This window comes from Cavia porcellus, unplaced genomic scaffold, assembly GCF_034190915.1.
Source record: "Cavia porcellus strain 051 isolate PalLab524CR breed Dunkin Hartley unplaced genomic scaffold, mCavPor4.1 scaffold_23, whole genome shotgun sequence".
Classification (NCBI taxonomy): domain Eukaryota; kingdom Metazoa; phylum Chordata; class Mammalia; order Rodentia; family Caviidae; genus Cavia; species Cavia porcellus.
The window spans coordinates 28,892,016-28,913,362 of NW_026947506.1; the positions used below are offsets into that span (position 1 = coordinate 28,892,016).

General features: G+C 43.1%; 2 long non-coding RNA genes across 3 annotated transcripts; both read right to left on the reverse strand.

The window, feature by feature from the left end:
- Positions 1–892: 892 nt before the first annotated feature.
- LOC134472468 (uncharacterized) lies at positions 893–10,619 on the reverse strand. Of its 2 annotated transcripts, XR_010042287.1 has the most exons (3): positions 10,372–10,619; positions 3,255–3,413; positions 893–3,163 (listed from the first exon to the last, which is right to left on the reverse strand). It is a non-coding gene; the product is annotated as an uncharacterized LOC134472468 (long non-coding RNA). The 2 variants fall into 2 exon arrangements; XR_010042286.1 differs by lacking the exon at positions 3,255–3,413.
- Positions 10,620–13,456: 2,837 nt separating this feature from the next.
- Positions 13,457–14,456, reverse strand: LOC134472356 (uncharacterized). The gene is made up of 2 exons (XR_010042165.1): positions 14,233–14,456; positions 13,457–13,916 (listed from the first exon to the last, which is right to left on the reverse strand). It is a non-coding gene; the product is annotated as an uncharacterized LOC134472356 (long non-coding RNA).
- Positions 14,457–21,347: the final 6,891 nt, after the last annotated feature.

Sequence of the window (21,347 nt, forward strand, 5' to 3'; positions counted from 1 at the left end):
ATATACGCCAGTTCTCCATAAGGGGTTACAGACCTGTTTTAGCTGGTTCCTGTTTTTCTAGGTCACATCAAGCTGAGATTGCAACATCAGAAGCTGTTCAACCAATCATTATACATAAGCCTCAGCCCATTTGTATAATGTAGTCGTTTGGTAATAAGGATATCAAAGATATCAACAGGGAGGATCCTTAGCCTGATGATATTCCAGGACATTTGGGACTTCAAGGGCAACAGGGCCACAGAAGATAATCACCCACATCATGCTGGGAACACACATACAAGCTGAGCACTTGTAGATCATGCAACAAACCTCAAGACATGCAGTAAGTGTCCAGGGCCTGGGATCCTTCATCCTGGTCATGAGATAGCACAGCCCACGTGTAGAAAGGACTGGCTAGTTTTCCGGCATACTATGGTGTTTTATTTCACCATAGTACACTACTGGGAAATCTCTGGAGGCCCTGGCAGCTGTGTCTTGTCTTTAGTATGAAGCCTGGGAGTGGGACGGGGAACTCATAATTCACAAGAGGCACAGCCCTGAGAGAGCCACTCTGAGTCTCTGAATCAGATGCTGAGGGGGAGCAGCTATTCCATTCCTAAGTCAAGAATGCTTTTTGTCTTTCCTTCCCTCCTTATCGGCTGTGTCCTCATGAAAAGATCGTTTATGGATGGTGGAATGACTGCATCCCAGCCAGCTTCTGTTTCTCTTTCTTCCCCAATGGCTGCTGTCCTATAAAAAGATCCTTTGTGAAACACTGAAATAGCAGATGCTGCTCAGATAATATCTTAAATAATTTTCAAGGAGGGAGTAATTTACCCTGAACTGGTAACACTATTTTTCGGTGGAAGTGGTTCTACTGTTATTTTAAATAATACAGAAATTTGAGAGACCCTTATGGCAAAGAGGTGTTTTGTTCAATCTCTTTAAATCAACAGAGGGAATGGGAGGAACTCGTAATGCCGATGGGGTGCAAGGGACACAGAGTCAGGGTTAACAAGGGAATAGATTTAATACAGGACACATAATGTATAGTGTTATTTTATAATAAAAGTCAAATTCAGAAGAGTACAGGAGATTGTCCACACACGAGAGATCCAAAGAATCCAGCTGAGGGCCTGGCAATGTTCTGCACGAGTCCAGTTGGAGGTCTAAAGCCCCCAACAATGTCTCCTGCAAGTCTGATCAAGAATCTGAACTGGGAAGGCCCGAAGGTCAGTGGTGGAAGCTAGGATGTCTGCTAAGAGGATGAAGGATCTGTGCCAGTAGGCTGAGGGATCTGCACTGGAGCCAGGAAGTGACACTCAAGATAAGAGGGCTCCTCCAAAGAGAACCGCAGCCATCCTCAATGACAGCGAGGACCCGAGCTCCTCTGACAGTGAGAATAGCTGAGTGCATATCAGGAAAGCCATCTTGATAAGTGTCTCCAGAAAATCAACAACACCAGCATCTTCCCCGCCAGTTCTGCCTTTCTGCTGTTGGCAACAGTCATCAGGGGGGCCTTCTCCCCTCAGAACCGCACTGATTTATTTCAGCTGGGTGTTACAAACTGACTATTAGTTAATCCACCATAGACACCAAGTGGCATCATGGACAGAGTGGGTCTGGGGAGCCTGGAAGAAAGGCAGAGGAACAGAAAGGGCTAGGATAGGTGTAAGTCATGGTAGGGATGGGCTTTGTGGGTGCAAAAGTGAGTTTTGCTTACTGGGCACATAGAGTTTGATTAGGGTTAGTAAAAAACACATTGCTATGAATCTCGCTCAAAATCCTCCTCCTCGCTTCAAAAACAATTCCGTCCTTCTTGCCACTTTCCGAAGCAGTTCTATAAGTCTTCTTCCGTGTGTTCCTCATCGATCCAAAACATTGACTTTTCATGGTCATTTTGACTTTGGAGAAAAGTCAGAAGTCACATGTTTCCAGATCCAGTGAATACAGTAGATGAGGCCATACCATAATGCATTCATTAGACAGAGATGGCTGTAAACATTTGATCAATGAAAGGTGATCAAAACATACAGTGAAGCCTGACATGGTAGCTCATGCCTGTAATCCCAGCACTAGGGAGGCTGAGACAGGAGGATTGCCATGAGTTCAAGGCCAACCTGGACTACATAGAGAGTTCAAGGCCAGCCTGAACTACATAGTGAGACCCCATCCCAAAAATCAAAACAAGAACCTACCAAATATATATATGTATAAAATTAATATTTAAATTAAAATTTAATATAGTAAAATACTTTCAATACTCTTCCTTACTTTGAAAACATTACCCCATCATTCTTGACAGTAAGTCTTTTACTGTAACATTTTAATTTAAACCCTCAACATATATCTTAATCACCCCCTTATACTTCCATGGTGAAAATGTTTTGAGCTCAGATAACAAAGAGGAAAACAGCTTAAATCCACCAGTCATAGAATGGTGATAGTGGACGTTCTGCTGCCGAGCCTCTCTCAAATTTTCTTTACGAATCCATTGTCCTGGTTTGGGTTCTCAGAGGCCCAATCTGAGCGGAGGATTCAAGAGTAAGTAGTTTACTCAGGAGGTAACTGCAGGAAGGATGGTAAGACAGGAAGAGAAAGGGGCACATTCTGGAGTGGAGGTGTCAGTTGGGGTAAGGTCAGTCTGGGTACTGTGCAAGAGCCTCCAGAAGTCTCTGAGGCACCCACTGTGGATGAGGAAGCTGGACTATTTCCTGACTCCTGAGAGTTAAGATCCACGGAACATTAACCTTCCACATGGCTCTCCCTATGCCAGAAAAAGACCCTAAGCAGGGAGTGATAGGTATTTGCAAGAAACAGACCTCAGTGTGTAGTGGGACGTGGCTGTTCTATGAATACACAGACTGTTTTTATTTATCAAATAACTTTCCGTGCATCACGCTTTGTACTATGCCTCTTATATGCATTTTTCATATAGTTTTTACACAAGCCCAGTGAGCTTGGTGAACTCACCCCCTAAGGGTTTGAGGTTGTGACAGTCAGACTCCTAGAGATTAAATTCCTGGAGGCACGGAGACATGATACATTCATCTGTGGAATTCTGATGACAAACTCTTCACTCAGTGCTTTTCTTCTGTGCCCTTTCTCTGCTTTCTGTCAGCAAGAAGTTTTTCCTTCGAGATGGTAAATGTACTCTCTGTTTTCTGAGACTCTTGTTGGAAACCTTGGGACAAAAAGGATCAGTAAGAGGCACCTGCCAGTTGCATCTGCTCAGCTCCCCTCCCTACCTCCTTCTGGTGCACTGAAGGACTTACTCCATTGAAGAGTGATCCATCCCTTGTCCTTGTGACTTTAGTGGGCTCTACACCAGTAGGTAGCCCAAGTTTCTGTTTCTTGCAACCACAACATCTTGACAAATTCAGGGCCGACTGGTTTCTGACCCTGAAGTGCATTTGTGGCCCATAAAATTTAATCTGGAGCAAGAGAATGGAATAGGGGAGAGACTCAAATTATGACAGGACCAGAGTGACCTTTTCCTATGCTCCACAACTCTATTTGCCTCCATAATTCCCCAGTCAATTCCAGCTCTCTGAGGCATGAAGAACCATAAAGGAGGCATCTGCCTTTGGGAAATACTGAATAGCAATAACAGCGTCAGACTGATTTCCTATCTACTTCTGCCTCCTGCCTGCAGCTAATGATGGCATTTGTCAATTGGAAGTGGACTAATTGGGACTATCAGGTTTTACACGCCTGTTATTGCAATCCAAGGACACGGAAAACTCTTGATTGTAGGGGCTGTGTACTGATGGTTCTGTGAATTCTAACTTCTAGCATAACCAACCAGACTTGTGTGAGCTTCCAAAAATTCAGTGGACCCAAGATATCACCATGATTGTATTAACTGGGAAGATATCTTTGAACTAATGGCTATCGCTTATTAAGTACTTCCTTCCTATTGTCTGGCACTATGTACTTGGACTTTGTGTTTGCTTTTGTCCTGTAATATAGAATCCTGCAAAGTGGGTGTTATCCATTTCTTTTAGGGATGAATAAACCAAATTGTAGAGAGGTTAACAGCCAATATCTTTCTCTCCACCTATGCCTATAAGACTGAAGTCCCCCCCTACGCCCCTCCTGCTTCTGCTGCCTAAGTCCTGAGGGAAAGCAGTAATATCCCCTCTTAGCTGCTGAGGTTTAGTGTTAACATGTTCACTCTTAAGAATATGCAACAAGGCTATAAATCTAACCCAGAACTCCCAAGCACAACTTTCAGAGAGGCTCCCTGGCCCTCTGCTATCCCGACAATCGGTGGGCCTTAAGCTGCATATGAAGGCCCTTTCTGGGTTGGTTTGGGTGCCAGTTCAGCAAAGCTATAGATAGAATATCAAGAATTCTCTGCATAGCTCTGGGCTGTGGGAGATTCAGGAAGCTGGTGTAAAGCGGAGGAATAGCACCTACAGCCTTTTCCCACTTGGAGGCCTGGGGCAGGACACATACTGTACTGTTGCAGCCCATGCCACTGTCATTCACCTCTGGCCCTCCTGAAACCCCAGCCAAACCTGCAGCCTCCCCATCATTTCCCACACTCTGCCAAGCAAGTCTTTTTCATATTTCCCCTAGTTTATCATCTCACTATGAAAATACTGCCCCCCATGTAGATATCTACATATTGTACATATATGTGTGCTTTGTACACAGAAAGAGTAGGATTTTTTTCATGGACAACAAATCACTTTTTGCTCCTTTAGGGACAATATCACCTCCAGTAGGAACGTATGTTCTAGATTAAAAAGGACGTAGGACATAAAAACCAAATGCAGTCGATAGCTCAGGATTGGATCTTGGCTTAGGAAAACCAGTCAAAAAGGGCATTTGGGGGACAGGAGAGATTTCATATGGACTGAATATTTTTGTTAGGTGTGACTGTGTTATTTTAGGAAAGGGCTTCTATTTTTTTTATAGATGCATATAAACGTAAAAAAACGGAAGACATTTTAGTTTGGGGAAGACATTTTTACTTACTATACATTGATCGCCTGGCACCTGTGGGCTTCCCTCATTTGTCTATGGAACATTTATTTCTGTGAAGGATGAAACTGAGCATTGCAGGTAGACAGTTGCTTTTGGGGGAAACTCTGGGCTCAGCACAGCTGAACTGTAAGTTAGCTGTAAGTTAGCCATGCTTTCTCTTAAAGTGTAGTACAGGGTCTTGGAGGACAGACAGTTTGGAGAAACACCGAATAAAACTGACTCATAAAATGGTAACATTTTTTTTCAAGTCTGGGATGTTTTATTCCCTAGGAAGTTAAAACCTGTTTTTAACCAAGAAGTACCATGAAATATTTATCCCAATTATAGTGTGTCATCATCTTATTTTATCTTATGATGAAAAATTTTAGATGTCAGCTTAAAATATGCAAGGAGTTACATGGCTTTAAAAATTCTTTTGGGAGTTATGTAAGCAAAATGTTTGAAGATCTGTGGGCTAAGATAATGTTTTTCAAGTAGAAGTCTTTCATCTGTCTCCTCTGTCTCTGTCTCCTCTTTCTTTCTTTCTGTGTGTGTGTGTGTGTCTGTCTTCTGTCTCTCCCTCCCCCATCTTTCTTCCTCTCTTTCTTCTCCTTCTTCCTCTCCCTCTATTTCCTATATGATTTCTGTCTCTCCAATCAAGAGGACTGAACTTAAGAGCCGTCTACCACTGATCTACATTTAAAGCTCTATTTATTTATTTTTTTCTTTATTTTCTTTCCTCTCCTGCAGCCAATAGCTAGCTGTAAGCACATAATGCACCTGGCTGGAATTCTAGGTAAAACAGCAGATTTTGCTTCTGTCAGTGAGAACTAAGTTCATTCCATGACATTTCTTTTTCTCTTTTCTCAGCGGTAGATTTCCACTGTCACACAGCCACAAGCACTTTAGTCGGGCTTGTGCATCTTATATAAAGATGCGACTGCTTCCTGTCTTTCCCCATCATCTCTCCCCATGTTTTACAAACCCCTGTCATTGGTTCTGCGCCACTCACAGTCCCCACCCCTCCTTTCAACTTGCTGGAGGGTAAATGAGAACTCATTCCAAATGTCAAAGGGAGAATTTTGTTCCTTGCCTGATCTTTCCAATCAGTGCTAGATTGAAAAGTCGAATGTGAGGGGCTGTATGTTTTTTGGACAGGATGAATTATTGGCATGCTGCTTGCTGAAGGATGTCTAAATCATTTCATGTAGTGCAGTTCTGAGCAAAACTCTCCCATAAGGTAGAAGCATCTGGCAGGACGCAGGCCCTTGCAGATTTTTCCTTGGTTGGAGCCCCCACAGGCACATTGTACCTCACTTTTCAGGGACCTTTTGCTACAAGGCCTGACTTTACCGCCTATCTCCCTGCCTCCCGGTCCTGCATATCATTCTCATTACTGCTGACTGTGGTTGTCTAGTCTTGGCGTAAGCTTGGAAAATTCCAAAGAGGAATGCTGTACCAGTTCTTAGGCCAGAAGTGAAATTCTAACAAGGTCTGTTTGTTGCTCGCAGAGTCTGCAGCTCTAGAAAGATGATTATATAACCGTCTGGATTTAGATGAGCTACACCCTCAAGTCATAAGCCCTGTTCTCTCTTAACTGTTTTTCCAGGCAAGTTCTGTTTGTTCACCGACCATGATATCAAACTCAAGATTTCTCACATGGAACTGCCGTCTTTTCCATTTCATGCTCCCCGACTGGGCCAACATTCTCTTATTCTCCTGGAGGAAGCTTCCTGTCACACCCACCTCCTCCCAAGCCTGCAGTGTTTTCCCACTATCACAAGGAGAAAGGCAGCTTCTCCCCCAGACCACCTAAGACCTGACCCTCCGGCTTCCTCTTCCACATAACACTGCCCTTGCCAGCCTTCCAAACTCCATCAGGATTTTGGTGACATGTTCCCACCTTCCAGAATGTTCTGCTTACTTTTTTTTGCATTCCTATTTCCCACAAATACTGAAATTGCTCTTCATATTTAACTTGGTTGTCTGTATGGTTTTCTCTTCGTTTCCTTGGAGTCTCTTCTCAAACATTACCACAGGAGCGAGGCTTTTAATCCAAATTACTTTTGCAACAAGTCACCCCTGGCTGCCCCTCACACTTCCCTATTTTATTTAGCACTTAATGTCATGCATTATATATTCATGCACGTCTTGTTCATTTTTTTCCCTAAAGGCAGAGGTTCTTTTTTTTCTTTTGCAGTGCTGGGGATGGAACTCGAGATTGTACATATTAAGCAGGTATGGGCCATGGGGTTACCTTCCCAATCCAAGGGCAGAGATCTTTGTTACTATTATTTATTTCCATACCTTCAGTGATCAGAAAGTCCTGGCTTGTGGCAGCACACGGTAAATATGTGTGGATTTAATCAGTGAATGAATGAATCTTGAAAATGTTTCAGGGCCCTTAAAATGTGTCAAGTATTCTCCTGAGGTCCCGAGAGGTGTATATAAACCAAACAGAGCCTTTTTCACTTCTTTTAAGGTTGCAATCTCTTGGGAGGAAAGTGTGAAAAAGAAGTGTTTACCAAGCTCAAGTGTTGGAGGGAGAGCAAGGCGACTGTGCCACTGAGGCCTTCCTGTGTGCCAGGAAGCTGGTGTCACTTCCTCCATAAGGACACAGCCTAATGGGTTCTGCTGTTCCCAATGGCTCAGGAAAGTTACTTTTTCTCCCAGAGTTTTATGCTAGGGAAATAACCCAGGTCCTTCAATACAAGTCCCTGAATGCTTTGTACTAAATTGTTTGGCTTAACCTGGAAGCCATGGAAGACACCATGAATGTTTGAGTCCTCTACGAGAATTTGTCACAGTAGAGAAAAGGACAAGAGAGTCATCTTGTCTAAACTTCCCAACCCATTACAACCCACAGGGTTCTTTCCCTTCTGACCTCTCCTCCACTTATATAATATGCCCACCCATTCAAGCTTCACCCATTAAGTAGCTCCTATATGCCGTGCAATTCTTTGTACTTTGGTGCCTCAGCAAGGCACCAAAACAAAGCTCTGTTTCCGTGCAGTTTTCATTCTACAAATTTTGTTTTGTCTTTCCAAGACAGAGTCTTGCTATGCAGTTCAGGCTGGCCTTGAACTCACTTTGTAGCCCAGGCTGGCCTTGAACTCAGGAAATCCGAGTGCTTCCCGAGTGCTGGGATTGCAGGTATGCACCACCACCCCTGGTCTTTTCTATACATGTTTTGTGTGATATTGGGAGAAAAGCAGTATATTTATATTAGAGTTATAGCCTCATCACATTCTAGTGAGGATTTTGGAGTGATATCACTTATCCTCCCTGAATTCCAATTTTTATATTTGGAACACGAATAATTACCCATATCACCAAAATACGATATTGTAAGGCTCAAATAAGATGCATAGACTTTGAACTGCAAAGTACTAGAAATTGTCTTTTAATATATCCAAGATGCCTGCCAACATGGCGACTCAAGATTTAATGCCAGCACTGGGGAGGCTGAAGCAGATGGGTGCGAGTTCAAGGCTAGGTTGGGGTACATAAAGAGCTCAAGTCCAGCCTGGACTGCAGTATAGTAGGGCCCTGTCTCAAACACACACGTGTGCGTGCACACCCGCGCACACACACACACACACACCTCATTAAGATCCCATCTTTTAATGTACCATTAAGAAAAAAATTTTTAACCAGTTATAACACGCCATGAATTATAATACCTATCCCAGTTTTGGAAATGTCAAAATGTGCAAAAAACATGCATCTTAGAATTGTTGAAAGATGGTATAAGAAAGCTATTATTATCATTCCCTTTGGTACCAAGCATATGGTACATATTCAGAGAAGACTGAATTTAGCAGGGTATCTCTAAGTAGATGAATGAGCTAAACTCTAGAATCTATTTCTAAGAGGTTTTCAAGCTTCTTTCTATCTTTGATGTAAGTTTTTTTCCCTGGCTAAAGCATTGCAGCCATTGTCTGTGTTGTAGAACTTTGGCTTCCCAATCACCTACTGTTCCTAGTTGCTCACTTGAACTGAGTGGCCACATCAGACCCAAAGCATTAGCTGTGGTCTATGATGTGTGGGAGAAAAATGAGCACCCTGCTTATTTAATAAGGAAAGGCTCTGTGCCGTGCCTGTGTCTTAAGACAACCTCCCTCCAGAAGTAGTGCTTTCCAAAACACACGCTGAATCTGGTCCCAGCTCCTCAGAAGGCTGAGACAGGAGGCTACTTGAGCCCAGGAGTTATAGGCCAGCCTAAGCAACATTGTGAGAGACTGCCCACCTCCAAAAGAGGATGCTTTTCTAGATTTATTTTTAATCACACAGGCATTACTAAACTTATAACTGAGATTCTCTCTCTCTCCCTCTCTCTCTCTCTCTCTCTCTCTCAGTCTCTCTCTCTCTCCCCTTTCATTTCTTTCTCCCTACTTCTTTCCCTCTATTTGTCCATATTCCCAGCCCCTTTTTGCTTTGACTCTTAAGAAACTCAAAAACAGATCTGTGATTCCTTATAATACTGTACTCTAACATTAGCTTCATTCTTTTTGTCTGACCTCTATTTTTTCTCCTAAATTACAACCTATTTTTCCAGCATTGCATTATAACAATTTTCAAATATCCAGACACCATGAAAAATTTTTTAGCTAACACTCATATACCTACCCTCTAGCTTCTAAAATTAACTTTTGCTTTACATACTTTACCACAAATCTGTGTAGTCATCCCCCTATTCATTCATCAATCCATCTTTTTCTCTTTTCTTTTTTGTTATATGTCAAAAGTCTATACACTTTTCCTCTAAAGATTTTATTCTGTGTATCATCACCAAACTCCAATATTCGGTTACACACAGTTTTTTTTATTACTGTTTCTTTTTTTTTTTTTTTTTTTTGCAGTACCGAGGATTGAACTCACAACCTCGTGCTTGCCAGGCAAGCGCTTATGCCGCTGAGCTAAATCCCTGGCTATTACTAGTTTTTAGTGAGATAAAACTTAAATACAATGAAGCATATATACCTTGTTACTTTTGACAAACAGAAACATTTACATAACACAAAGCCTGATCAGGATACAAAATACTAGCGTCATTCCAGAGAGTTCTTTCCTGTCCCTTCCTCAGCTCCAGAACCTCAGAGACAACTGCTGTTCCTAGTTTTTCTTATAGCACTTCACATAATTGCAATCACGCAGTGTTTTCTTTCTTTTTCTTTTTCTTTTTTTTTTTTTTTTGGTACTGAGGATTGAGCTACATTCTTGGCCCCTTTTAGTTTTTGAGACATGATCTTCCTGAGTTGCTAAGTTGCCCAGACTACACTCTAACTTGTGGTCCTCTGGCCTCAGACCCGCAGGCTGCCAAACCTAACAACCGTGCATCTCCACTTCGGGCTGACACACAGAATATTCTTTTCTATGTCTTTTTTTTTCCCTCAGCACGATGTTTTGCAGACTTACCCGCATGATCAGCCGTGTCAGAGTTTGTCTCTCCAGAATTCTGAGTAGTATTCCCTGGTGTGGATACCCATCAGTTGGTTCGGCAATTAAATCTGCTAGGAACATTTTGGTGTGAGCCTCTCTGCGGAACTATTTTCATAACTCTTGGCTAACTTAAAAGTGGATTTGCAGGGCCATAGCATAAGTGTTGATCTAGTTTCATAAGAAACTGTCAGATGTTTCCTGAGGCAGACATGCTACCCACAGTGTGTGGGAGGTCAGGCTGGCCTGTGTTTTGTGTGACCTGCCCCCTTCCCTAGCTGTTCACGTGGGTAGCAGTATTGTGTTGTGGATTTCATTTACATTTCCCTGATGATTAATGACACTGAGCATCTTTTAAAGTGCTTATTGGCCATTTATGTGTCTGCCTTTATGAAATGTCTGTTCAAGGCAGTCCAAGCTGGTTTTTCTTTTCCTTTTGACTTTTGATATGTAGAACACTTTACATAATCTAGATAATAATTCTTTGTCAGATGTATGAGTTAAAAGCATTTTGTCTCAGCTCATTAGTTGCTTTTGTGTTCAAGTCTGACCTGTGTTCTGGCCTGGGTTCTCTTAGCTCTTTGGTCCATGGTGCTCTTTGCTGCCACTCCAAAAACAGTGAGAGGCTGACATGTACCTGCCTTCCCTCTGGGATGACGAGTTTGTTCCTGCCTGGTCTTCTGGAGAAGGCAGAAAGACACTCAGGAGTGGCTGAGGTCTGGAGCCATCTCTGTGTGTATCACACGCCTCCAGCCCTGTGGAAGGACACTGGGGCCGGAGACCTTTCTGAAGGTGAAGAGGCTGCCCTGTGACTACAGCTGGAGAGATCAGGACAGCGATGTGCATCCTGCTGTTAACCTCACTCTGATTTCTTGCTTTGAAGGGAGCCAGGTGCTAAGAGATGTTTTTCTTTTATCCCCTTCTAAACCATTTCCCCTACCTTCCCCCTTGGCTCTGTAGAGAGTACAGGTTTTGGAATCAGCCTTTGTCCATGTGTACGGAGTATGTATTCATCTATTTAATCATAAAAAGTAGTTTTTCTGTTTATGTCAGCTCATCGTCACACAAATAAATACAGACAAAAGAACAGGTCAGCTGTAGTCTAACACTCAGACATAAACCACGTGCGACATCATTGTCAGTTGTGATTTTAACTCTCTGCACTGTAGCTCATCAGCAAGTTTCATCTCTAACTTTTCTTTCTTTCTTTTTTTGGGGTCTTTTTGAGACAGGGTTCCACTTTGCAATTCAGGCTGGCCTTGAATTCACTTTGTAGCCCAGGCTGGCTTTGAATTCACAGCAATCCTCCTGCCTCAGTCTCCCTGGTGTTACAGGTGCACGCCACCACGTCCAGCTTTTTTATTTCCTCTTATTTGAGAGATGGGGACAATATACCCTTCGTGGACAAACTGTAAAAGTGAACAGTATTATCTGAAAAATCTTCAGCAAATAATAGATCCTTAATACATGTAAATTCACTGAATGATGTTTTAGTAGGAATTAGGGGGGGGATCTTAGTCTCTTTCTCACTTTAAATTGTTCCTCAATTCTTTTTTTGTGTGTATGTGCCAGATAGATGCTTATGCCACTGAGCTATATTCCTGGCCCTGTTATTTATTCTTATTCTTAGTGTTGTTATTATTAGGTGCTGAGAATTGAACCCAGGGCCTCATGCATGCTATACAAGTGCCCACTATGGAGCTGCACCCTCAACCCCTTGAATCTCGTTAGAGCAGGCAGCCCTAGAGGGATGCAAGATAGATCAGGATGATTAGGAGCAAAGAGGGAGGGAGCAGAGGGGCAAGAGAGTTTTGCAATAATTAAAGGGTTTCATATCTTGGTAGTGATGGTAATGACCCATCTGCGTGTGATAATTACACTCTACACCAAAAGGGCAGTTTTATTGTATGTAAATGATACTACCATAAGCCTTACTATTAAAAAACTCCTTTAAAATGAAATCTTAAATTCTTTCATTGATTTTAAATTGATCCTTCCAGCTCCTCTTCATTTCCCCCTCCAGTTTATCTCTTCTACATTCTCGAGGCTTTTTACCTTCTTGATGCTATTTGGAGTGCTTATTTAGCTCTCCTGTAAAGTGTCATACTGGAGTCTTTGTTCCTGGTCTCCTCACTTGGTGCATATTCTATTTCCCCTTTGAATCGAAGCTCTGTTGAGCTGGACCCGGCTGGGCTTCACAAACAAAATGTATGGCTGTCTTTGTGCCCAAAGAGATCTGATGAAGGCAACTAATTCTAGTGAATAAGATAAGAGAAAAGCTGAGCCTGAGTCCTTGTGTGAGTGGGGAGACAGCCTTTTAATGTCTTCTAGCTTGTTCCTTTTCTGTGAACAGAAGATGCACAACTTTTATTTCCCCCTGTACTGGGAATTGAACCCAGAACCTTCACACTGAGTGATATTCCCAGCCCTTCTGTATGTTTCATTTTGAGACTGGGTCTCATTGGTTAAATTGCCCAGGCTGTGCTCAAACTTGTGATCCTCCCTACTCAGCCTCCCAGAGTGCCAGCATTCAGGCACATGGCATCACGCCTCGTGACTTGGAACAAGCTTTATGCTTTATGCACAAGAGTAAGTGTCACACGAGCCCACAGTGAAGCTTGTTGTAATTACTTGTGTTTCTCTTTGAAAGAAACCGAGCTATTTAAGAATATATGCGATGATCATATATCCTGAAAACTTCCAGCAAAGTCTGGCTTTCAAATACTCCATGTCAAATTCTCTTGAAGATACTCCTATTCTGTAGAAGAGACAATATATCTTGATATGATTTGTAAAATATAATTACTAGACTCCTAAGTTAAATGCACGCATTCATTTTTTATTTATTTTTCCATCCTGCAAGTATTTATTGAGCACCTAGCACCTAGTACCAGGCTATCCAGGAAGCTCTGGAGAGGAGAAGAAATAAAATTATTCTCAAGACGCTGATGTCATTTCATCTAGGGGATAACAAACAGGTAAATAAATGGGTTCAGTTTCTCCAGGGAACAACTACATACAGGAAAAAAGCCAATACAAGGCAACTCCCATAAATTTACTGAGAAAACTTTAAAAAAATTTTATTGTATGTCCATGTATATTTTAATCACAGCCGTAATATAAACCTGTTTTCCAATACCAGTATTAGGAAGAGCTCATTAGACAGGCATCTGTGGAAATATGTAGTGCTCACATGTACACTGCATATTAAAATTCTCTCTCTGCCTTGTTTGACAGCACCGCGATGGCTGCCAATCACAGCTGGTACTCGTGGAGTTCTGCCAAAGCCGAGTAATGGGCCCACACCCTTCCTATTGCTCACCAACTTGGTGGAGCAGGCATTGTTCTCCCCGTTTTATGAAGGGAGGGCTCAGGAGAGGACAAGTGACCTGTCCAGAGCCACCGGCCCTGAGAAGGGAGAGAGGACGGAGCTGCATCAAGCTGTGGGCTCTTCCTCGAGTCCCGCTGGCCCTCATTGCTGGCATACTGTCTGCTGTGTATCTGGCAAGCATTTGTTTAAATCTCTGAGGTCACCGGAAAGGAAAGCGAGAAAGAGGAAAGGAATTAGGATGCAGTTCCTGCCAAAGTAACCCTGTAATCCAATATTCACACGGCAGCTAGAGCGGTTCAGATGCCAGCTGGGCAAGTCTCTCCCTGGGGATTCAGGCCCATTCACCCATCCCAGGGGCACAGCCTCTCCTGCCCTCTTCCCTGGGCCTCTCTCAGGCGGCCACACTGCAGCCTTTCTGTCTTATTCTCCCTCTCGTGTGCTCCCTCCCGTCCTCGGGCCTTTGCTCCCAAGGTTCCTTTGATCTATAATGCCCCAAGAAACCTTCCTACCTCTGCTTCTTGGTGCATCTGGCTCATTCAGGAAGCCCATGGCAGCAGGTAGCCTAGCTGGTCCACCTCCACATCCGCATTGCCCTCTGAGAAGGCATGACTGGTTGCAACCCATAGACAGGTGCACCTGCCTTGGCCATCTGGAAGGGCAGCACTGAAGGTCTGCTCGACATCTGCCTGGCCCTTGGCCCCAGGCAGGCAGAGAGCAGATGCTCAATAGCTATTGTTGAGGACTGGGGATGCTGCTCAGTGGCGGAGCAACAGCTTGACTTGGGTTAGATCCCCAGGGCTCTCAGGCTTCCTTTCTCCCTTCTCAGGAGGAATCTGAACTTTTTCTCTCTCAGACTGTAACTGTAGACCCTGTCTCTGTGTCTCCTGACCTGTGGCCCCTTAAATAAAGGCTCTGCATGTGCTTTTCTCACTATGTGAGCTTAGCACAGCGCAAGGATCCTCAGTGAATGTTTGTTGAATGAATGAGTGTGGGATCTCTGATTTAAAAGGGAGTGATTCCAAAGTTGGAATGTAAAAGCTACCCAAAGTGGTGCATTCTCTGCTAATTCAAATTTATATTAATTTAATAAACCATCTAGTCATGCTAATAGCAGGTCTACATTGAGTGAAATATTATCACTATGAGCAATACTCAGAGAAATCCTCTGTGCTTGCCTGCTGTCCATCCTGCAGTAGAACGAACTTTCTGGAGTAGGTGACAGGAAGTTAACTTACAGGACTCCTCCCTGAGGACTCTGCCTGAAGCCCTTGTGCTGTGTGCATGGGGACAAATGTTTTTGTAAAAGTGGTAAATGGTACATATTTGAAATCACACTTAGTTAAGGCTGCTATCTCCCCCCATTCAGATTCTATTTCTTTGCCCTGTTTGGGAGACTTAGGGTGATCTTGGGTGTCTTGGAGTCTGGCTAAGGGGAAGCTGAGACAGGCAACACAAGTAGATTGATTTTATTTATGTGATTTGGAGACATTTTTTTCATGACTGGAGACTAAACCAGAACTTTGCACTGAGCCACATCTCCAACCCCTTTTTATTTTTTATTAGATAGCATCTTACTAAAGTGCCAGGCTGGACTTGAATTTGTAATCCTCATGGCTTACCCCAGAGTGCTGGGATCACAGGCTTGCATCACTGGGCCAGGTTTGGGGACCCTTCTATGTGCTGCTGAGTCATTGCTCATAGTCCCTGTGTCAAGATGGCTCCTAGGAACACCCCTGTCACCCACTGTGATGGCTCATCAGGTGTGTGACACCAGCGTGGTGGCTACAACCAGCCAGGACCCTTCTGAACCATATGCTTCAGTGCCCGCATTGTGCAGTGATGGGTGGCAGCCTCTCTACCTCTCTGGCATTTCCTGATTTCCTGAATGTGACCTTTGGCTCTTCTCTCTCCCTCATCCATACAAGGTGGCATCTGCCTTTGGCTTCCCACATGATCACCCTTCCGGGTTTCCCCTGAAATACAACCACATGCTGTATAACAATGTCTCAGTCATTGATGGACTAACTATATAATGAGCCGGAGCCTGAGAAGTTCCTGCCACCCAGTAATGTCATGGTTGTAGTGCAACACATTTTGCATGAGTTGGTGGAGATACTGACGTTAATGAAAAAGTCATATGAAAGCATTGCTCTTACGGCATAGTGCTTAATAACCATGATGAACAGCTATTTGGCCATTTACCTGATCACTGTATTTCTTCCTTCTTTTAGAGTATGCACTTATTTTTTTGAGAGGCATAAAAAAATACACACTCAGAGAGCAGCACAGAGCTTCAAGACAGAGAGGCTTGGGGCTGAGCAAAAGAAAATCAGAAACACAAACAAACAACCCAGTGTCTTTTTTTTTTTTTAAATTTTATTTAAGGAGAAAAGAAAAAAAAAAGCAGGGAAAGGGTACAAGTTATACAGATTTACAGAAAAAAAATGAACAGTAGGAAATCACTAGTTAATGGATTACATATTGTCATCTTAGAAATAATTGTTCAAGTCACAAAATTAAAGCTTGTAAAGTGGACATTCCATCAATGATACTGCAAACAGTTCTGTTCATTGATCCAATAAAACTCTGTGATATCATTTTCTATCTTATACACTTAAATATACATGCAGTTATATAGTTTAGAGTACTTTCTTTTCCTCTCTTTTGTACCATGACTATTACACATTTTGGGTTTCATTGCTCCCACGGTTCTTATTACTTTTTTGGAAGAGAGTAAAACCAAATGTGACATAACAGAACAGAATCGGTCAAGTCAAAAGGGTGGACATAATAGATAATGTAAAAACATAATACAGGTGATCAACAATGGTTACCATAATGTCTCCCGCTATCTCTAATAGAATTGCCTATATCATTAGTTATAATACAATTGAACAAAACAGTAAAGAATAAAACCGACAAAACCAAAACATTGGAGACATTGTAGGTCTTCAAAAGTAGCTAAAAGTCAACAAGAATGGGCGTCATAATGAATCTCATTATCTTCACAGCTGATGCCTAAACTTTCGAACCTGATACTATCCAGCAAAACAGAATAGGGGAACATCAGTTAAAAACCAGATGGTGAGAGTAATACAGGGCTTTAAATCAAGGTAATGAAAAGTCAAAATGGGTTACTATAATATATCCTGCTATTTTTTTCCTTTAATTAAAAGGATAAAGATAAAAAAGTAAATAATGGAGTGGAGATTGAGATAAAAGAGGGCATAACAACGAAACAGCGCAGATCAAAACATAACCATTTAAGCAGAATAGTGTTTCACCACCAGATAATCCTAACCTAAAAGTAGTTACCATATTGTTTCTTTCTTTGAAATCCTTGAGTACAACTTCGTATACTGTAGCATTAAGTATATCAAAACAATGTAAAACCATTCAAGAGAATGACAGCATTACAGAGTATTTAGAATCGACTAACAGAAAATGAACAATGGTTTCTGTACAATCTCCTTGTCTTTAAAAGGTTTTTGCTTATACTATCGTACATAATAAAATCCAATAAGATACAGCCTATTTAGACCATTGGAGACAGAAGGACAAAAGCTAGATGAAACTTCAAAACAAGATGATACTAAATCAGTATTACCTATTAAGATGTCATTTTCTCCAAAATAGCTGTTCCTATCATCCAATCTTCTCTGTCTCATTTCTGTTAAGCTCTTTTTCTGTCAGTAGCTGTCAGTTTGTCTTCTTCATTTTGTTCTCTGCTCCATTTGTTGTGGCCTCCCCGCCACTATTTCTGGGTTCTTTGTATTTTTCTTTTTTTAGAATATCCTGCAATACTTTCTGTAGAGTTGAATTGGTGGTTGCAAATTCCCCCAGTTCCTCTTTATCCTGGAAGCACCTTGTTTTTCCATCAATTTCCAGGGACAGTTGTGCAGGATATCTCAATCTTGGCTGGAGATTATTATCTTTCAATGCTTGAATTATTTCCCCCCACGCTCTTCGTGATTTGATGGTTTGTGCAGAGAAATCTGCTGTAATTCTGATGGGTGTTCCCTTGTAAGTGGTCTGTTTCTTGTCTCTTACAGCTTTTAATATTCTGTTCTTGTATTGAATTTCTGGAATTTTTATTATTATATGCCTGGGTGTTGCTCTGTTTGGGTTGTAGGTAGCTGGGGTCCTGTATGCCTCATACATCTGAGTATCTTTACCTTTTGCTAAATTAGGAAAATTCTCCTGGATTATTTCTGTGAGTAGCTTTTGTAGTTCACTTGTTTGCATCCCTACTTCTTCTTTTATGTTCTTAATCCTTAAGTTATGGATCCTCTTATCATCTTCTTGTCTTTGTATTATTGCTGTTTGTTTCTTTGTTATTTTTAAGAAGTTTTTCATTTCATTCTCCCATATTACAAGTCTGCCCTCCAGTTCAGATAGTCTGTCCTTAGTTTCTTTCAAGCTGTTATGCCAGTCTTCGATAGACTTCTTAGTATCTTGGTAGTCCCTTTGAACTTGCTTCATGTATTCTATGCTTTCTCTGTTTTCTCCATCAAACAATTCTCCCCTTTTTTTCTGTTCTTCCATTCCATCACCTGTTTTTTCTTGGGTGGTGCTTAGCATTTCTCTAACTATTCTGCATACTTCTAGCTTCAGGTCGTTGATAACTTCATTCCTGAATTGGTCTATGAGGCTCTCTATATGGTGCCTTATGTGTATTGGTGCGGTGTCTGCTATTGCCTGTTTCTCAGAATTGGGGGCCGAGGAGACTTTCTTGTTGCTGCCTCTTCCCATGCTGCCTCTTCTTCTCTGTTCCTTATATATGCAAGCTTATATAAGAGGCCCAGCTTCTCTCCCAGTCAGCCACAGCCTGATCGAATTGCGCCAGTTAGGTGTTCCCGCTCACCGCTGCGCACCAGGGAGTTACGGACCAGGCAGCCTACGAGTCTCCCCTCCTGGCCACCGTCAGGCTCTGGGATCTGACAACCCAGTGTCTTAGTTACTTTTCTCTTATTGCTAAGACAAAATACCCAACCCCAAAGTTAAAGGGGAAAAGGTTTATTTAGCTCACAGTTTGAACAGGTTTCTGTCTGTAATCAGCTGACTCTCAGGCAGGTGGCATGGCTGAGGGGCAACCATTCATAGCAGGAGACAGAAAAAGCAACAAGAGCAAAAGGGAGGAGCACAGGAGAAGATTCTTTCTGTCCCTTATATTATACGTAGGCCACATACCCTCAGATGGGTGTAACACTCACATGCATAATCCCAGCATTCGGCCATAAACCAATCACAAACCCTAGAAGCCTGCCCCCATGACTGTATGAGCCTTTGGTGAGACATCCAGCCACAAACCATAACAAATGCTGTCTGGTGGCCCTAGCAACCCAAGAAAAGAAGCTGCAGCAGGAGAGAATAAGGCCCTTGAGGAAATAGTCCACAACAGACACTGCCATCACAAAAGGTGACAATGCCATGGGTGTCATTACCCCCGAAGATCTTCCAGACACGGAGGTGGAGGACAGTGACATTGAGGGCCCTGACCTGGGGCTGGCCTGGCTACTATGTGTGTTGGATCTTAGGTTTGTGTTTTTGTGATGATGGTAATGAATGGAATCCAAGGCTTTGTGCTCAAGAAGCAAGCCTCATACCCATGAGCCATACCCCAGGCCCTCTGTCTTAGTTTGTAATAAAAAAAAAGTTTAAAAAGTAAAAATATAAAATTTAAACACACTCCTTACCACACAGGCTACTGTGTAGTATATGTACTTTGGAATGGAATCAGCTAGGGATGTGTCCCCTCTGTGCCCCAGAACCACTGCCTGGGAGGCCTTCTCCATCCTTCCTGGACTCTGGGGCAGTACCAGAGGCCCTCCATGGCATTGGCAGTGCCTTTGCTGTGCCAGTTCCTCCTCTGCTTCCTTGCCTTTCCTGTGGGCCCTGTGGAAAAGCAGTTGGAACCAACAGCCCCAGAGACTTGCTGCTTCCTCCTCAGGATTCAGAACAAGCCCCCAAGTCCTTCCCTGGAAAAACAGAATATTCCCAAGAGTATAAAAAAGCTAAAAGAGCCAAGCTTAGTGGCACACTCCTAAAATTTCAGGAGTTGGGAGGCTGAGGCAGGAGGAACAAAACTCTAGCCCAGCCTGGTCAACTTGATGAGATTGTCTCAAAGTAAAAAATAAAATGGGTTCAGAGAGGTAGCCTGGGCTCCTGGATGCCTCGCTCTAACAGGGACTTCATCTTGCTCCAAGCTACTGGGCTCAGCCTGGGGAAGTTGCTTCTCATACCTACCTTTGTTTGTGGTGACCCAGACTCCTGGGTCTTCCTGAGTTGCAAACTGTGTCCAGTGGCAGAGAGGGATAAAGAACAGAGTCCTAATGCGGGTACCATGTGGGGAAGCGAGAGAAAAGGTGGAAGTGTGTTTGGTTAAGAATGTGAGCATGAACTTGGGCCCAGCCTCAGCCAGGGCTTTGGTGGGTGAGGGGAAGGGTCTGCATCTTTGGTGCCTGACACCCATGGCAGGCTATGTATCTGTGGGGCACCTGTGAGGCAGGTCCCCCAGTACCCAGAAGGACATTTTAAGAGTAAGAGCTGGCTCTCTGATATTTCCTTTTTTTTTTTTTCTATCGGTATCAGGGATCGAACTCACGACCACCTGCTTACAAGGCAGGTGCTTATGCTGCTGAGCTAAATCCCCAGCCCCTCTCTGATATTTTTAAACATAACCTTCCTTCTTATTCCTGGAGTGGAAGGGTGGGTAATAGGGGGATGGATGTGAGCCAAATACTTTACACGCATTGAACCCTCCCAGTGCAAAACAGGACAAAAGGTAAGACCCAGGAGCAAACATGATCAATGCGTGTTATGTGCATGTGCCAATCTGCCTGAGGGAAACCTGTGAATCTGTGTGGCCAGCTTGAAAAACAGAGCAGAAAAAACATACAAAGCATCAGTGCAGGACAGATAAGAACTTTGCTGGGCTTCCTTACAGCCATTTGACTGATGGCATCGTCTAGTATTAAATCCTGGGCGGAGCCTCAAACATTCTCAGAAGCTCTGAAAGTCTCAGTCTGGCCCTGTCCACTCTGACCGATGAGGTGGTGGATTCAGCTTCTCCATCACAAATGGGGCATGTGCGCATGTGCGTGGGCGTGGGTGAGTGGGGTCTTCCGTTATGTAATGAAGGTTAGTGAGGGCGAGAATGACCTCTCTGCAAATCTTCAAGCAATAATAGTGATGATTGGGGGAAGACTGGTCTAATTGCATTATTTTAATATTGGACCTGGGAATCAAAAATGTTCCTATTCCTCTTGCAAGCCTTCTCTGATGTCACCTTTGGAAGTCTTCTCTGTCCACCTTCCTGTGCTTTCCTCCCCCAAACTCACTGTCTCTCTTGGGCTATGGATATTATTACTGTATCAATTTGCCCTGGAGGAATATGCTTTCATTTCCGATTTCCTGTAAGGCTCCTGGAGGGACATGGCCTATGCATTATTGTGACTGATTCCTCTGGGCATCTAGCACAGTACCTGGGACATATGGAAGCCTCCAAAGATGTTCACCAGCAGCAGGAGGTGAGGGCAGTATCTAAGGAGGAGAGGTGCATTCATAAGACGGGCTAGGCATCTGAGCAGAGCAGGACATTCTGGAACCATTGCTTCCAGACTGT